The 3,974-nt window shown below is 36.4% G+C and overlaps 1 long non-coding RNA gene across 1 annotated transcript; it reads left to right on the forward strand.

The window, feature by feature from the left end:
* Positions 1-1,436: 1,436 nt before the first annotated feature.
* LOC121803031 lies at positions 1,437-2,601 on the forward strand. Its single transcript, XR_006050893.1, has 2 exons — positions 1,437-1,856; positions 2,086-2,601. It is a non-coding gene; the product is annotated as an uncharacterized LOC121803031 (long non-coding RNA).
* Positions 2,602-3,974: the final 1,373 nt, after the last annotated feature.

The raw sequence follows: 3,974 nt of genomic DNA on the forward strand, positions 1-3,974 counted from the left end.
AAGAATGGAAATGGAGAGAATTTAGATGAGAATTGTGTAGTGTGGTGTGAAATTTTTTGTGTGGAAGTGGGGGTATTTATAGATAAAATGTGAATTTTCGGTGAAAAAATGAAAAATAAATTAAAAGTGGGGAGAAAACGGATATATTTTTTTGGGAAGAGGGAATTTTTTTTATATTTTTAATCGGATTTTTTAATTAAAATCCGATTTTAAAAAAAATTTGCCAATGGTATTGCCGTTGGCCAATCAGAGGAGGACACGTCAGCTGCTCGCTGGCACGGACATGCTCGATGCATCGAGCAACACCGTGCCAGCTGCGAGAGCGCAGCGGCGGACAGCGGGTGCCTTTCCGCTGGCACGGACGGATGGACTCCGTCCTTCAACCGCTGCAGCTCTTAAGTAAGTTGGGTAATCACCTAGGTGAGAAAAATAATCGAAAATCGAATATTCAACCTGAATCAAATCGAAATTTAAAATTTGATTCGTTTTTTTCGGTTTTCCGGTTCGATTTGGTTCGGATCGAAAAAAAGCCGAAAAACTGAAAAATGAAATTTCTGTTAATAGTATTATTGATATTTAATATTATACCTAAAAATAAACTCTAATTATGTTAATTTATATTAATAAATATAACAATATTTGGATTTTATAAAGATTGTATTAATTGTTTGGATATATTAATTGGTTGGTTGGATTTAATTGTTATCGAATAATTTAAATAATTAATTAAGATTTCCAAATTTGCCCAGTACAAAGCCCAATTTATTGCACAATCTTTAGTCCGGCCCAACTCATCCGACTTTTACCTGATAGCGGCGGCACACTTTGGAAAAAGTAGGTGGAATTGTTTGATACTAGTAGTAATTCTTTTAAAAATAGTATTCTAAGCAATGTAAATAACAATTCTTTGAATGATCAATGGTCTCAAACGATTAACGTGCCTAGATACTTCTTGTTGATGATAATGACTAAACGGTTTATAGTTTGAGTTTTACTTTCTTTATTGTGTGTTTTTTTCGTGAGGAGACTTGACTTTTGTATAAATGCATTTAAATACTATTCAAACCACGCCCACAGAATTCCATAGAAAGTTCTGGACATATGCCAACTTTCTCTCACACCTAACCTTTTTAATCATTTTACCACAATTAAAGATGTGATTAGTTGATCCAATTTATGTCCTCTCAACTTTTCAGTAAATTCTCAAAATCACTATTACTTTCACCTTCTTCAAAATTAAAGCAATTACAATCACATTATCTCCTTCAATTTCACTAATAAATTAATAATAATTAAGGTTTTTTTGGATCATTCACCAAAATTAAGCTATATTTATTTATAATAAGTTTTTTCTTTCTAATGAGTTGATATCATTTTAATTAATACCAACACTTTAGCCAATTTTTCTCTCCCATACTAATTATACTAGCTTAGTAAATTAACCCATATTTTCTATATTATAAAAAATTATTTTTTGTGAGCAGTATTTATTTGTGGAGGGTCCACCATCTTCTTATAAGCCCACGTCGCTGCTTCAAAGCTAGATAACAACATACTATTCCATTTCTCTGTCCCCTTTCTTCGCCCAATTCGAGAAAAAGAGAAGACAAGACGAAGACGATCGATGGTGTTGCACTTGTTCTTCACGGTGGCATTCTCGGCGGCGCCGCTCACGCTCTACATCCCGCCGGTAAGGAGCTTGAATCTGTTCATCGAAACAATTGAGGCTATGTGGAAGGAATCCAGCGCTCAAACTCTCAGGCTATATCCACGCCTGCGCTACGCCTTCTCTCGGTTGATCAATTCTATGCTCTCCACCTAACTTCATATCGATTCGGATTAGCCAAACAGAAGCTGTAAATATTTATTTCTTTTTCCTTCTTTTATAAGCAGATAGATACGTTGATTTTGTTGTTAATTGAATAAATTGGAATCAGACTCTGCTGTTTTGGCTGATTGCTGCTTTAATTTACTATACTTTTCACTTGAATTTTCCTATTTGTTTTTATTTGTTCATCTGCTTCCTGTTTTGCTGAGCAAAATGTACACTTTATGTTAAAATTGAATTTTGGAATCTGATTCCAGGTTGAAAAGTGTTAATTGTGCACTTGGTTAGGATCTTACCGTTGTTCTAACAACAGCAATGGCGCCCGTCTCGGCGGAATTCTAACCGGCGTGCCGGAAGTCCGCGCAGGACGTCCGCCATTGTGCAAGGGAGGCACAGATTCCGTATCCGCTGCGGACACCGGAGTTCCGCGGATATTCGTCGCGACGTCCGCCATTGCGTTGACTCCCACGAACGTCCGCGCGGACGTCCCGATTATTGCATTAATTTTTTTATTATGGGAAGTCCGTCGGATGTCCTTGGGGATGTCCGTCACTGTACAATGGGATATCCGTATGACGTGGAATCTGCAGTGGGATGTCCGTATGACGTGGCAAGGGGTGTTTTTGGGATGTCCGCGGGGACGCTCGCCGGGACATCCGCACCACTGCTAATGCTCTTACTCATCAGGATTGAATTTACCAATTTTATTCATTGAATTGTCAGTTTCGTTTACATCGCCGTAATTACATATTCCATACAAAATATTTCACATTTGTTTCAATTTAGTACAAAAAGTATTAAATTTACATGAAACAAAAGTTACATTAGTGTTTTAAGTTAATACATTCCGTTAAATATTTTAAACACTGTTAGTTAGTAGTAATCTGTCCAACTTATCAACATAATAATATAAAAATTAGAGATTTAATACAATCGATCACTCTAAAAAAATAATAGTCAATAACAATTCTTCTAGCAATTTTGTGATTTTAAAAAACTATATCTCTAGATATGCTCTATTTTTTATTATATTCTTTATAGAATATAAAACAAGTCCATATTTCATCTTTACAAAATGGCTAATTTGACTTCGAACAGTCAATAAGTCAATATTTAATTTTTACAAAAAAGAGTTAATATTTTTTTGTTGTATTCTCCATTGTTATATGAGAAAACTTTGATAATAAAATGCAATTCGCTAATTTGATGGTGAAGAATGGTGATTCTTTTTTTCATGTATTTTTCATTTTTGTGAAAATTAACTATGTTTGAATTAATTAATGGAATGTTTTAATTTAAAACTTTTGTACAAATCTAAAACATTGATGTAATTAGAAGTAACAGTGTTAGTAGAGACTTGACGGAATGTATTATTTTGGAACACTATGTAAACTTTTTGTATAAAATATGTAAACTTAATACTTTTAGTACTAAATTGAAACAAAAATAAAATATTTTGTATTAAACACGCAATTACCCCGTTTTCATCTGAGAACAGAATGTAAAGGATCAAGTAAAACAAATTTCGATTCCTCTAACCAATTCAATAGACTATCAAAGCATCATTAACGCGGCGGGCCGGACCGCAGTTGGGTCCCGGCCAGTGTCACGCGGCGTTGGAGAGGAGCATTTTGCGGCCTGGGCTGGTCCCGGGGACGCAGTCGCGGCCCAGGGACGCGCCCGGGGTCCGACCCGACTCGTTAAGTGCATCGGAATGGGCCGCCATGCGGTCCGGCCCAGCGTTAATTGGTGTTCGGGCTGGACCGGCCAGCAACTTAAAAAAATATATATATTTTTTAAATTAAAAAATTTATCTATAAATACCACTCAATCCATTTTCATATCCATTCAACTTCATTTCTCTCCCTAAAATTCGAAAAAATGCCTCCTCGTCAAAGAGCAATCGAAGCTCAAATGGTCCGAATGTTAGAAACGGCGATACTGGCAATCCAAGAAGAAATCAACAACAAAGTGGAACGCTACCAAGCTGCTATTCAAGCGTGGAACGAACAACATGTCCGGGTACCACGTACTCAGATGTATATCCACCGAGACCGTGAACAAGCTGGTTTGCGGCTTTTCACATATTATTTCTTTAGAGATCCGCGATGGAGTGATCAGATGTTCCATCGCCGGTTCTGGATGC

This window comes from Salvia splendens, chromosome 5 (genome assembly GCF_004379255.2).
Source record: "Salvia splendens isolate huo1 chromosome 5, SspV2, whole genome shotgun sequence".
Lineage (NCBI taxonomy): Eukaryota > Viridiplantae > Streptophyta > Magnoliopsida > Lamiales > Lamiaceae > Salvia > Salvia splendens.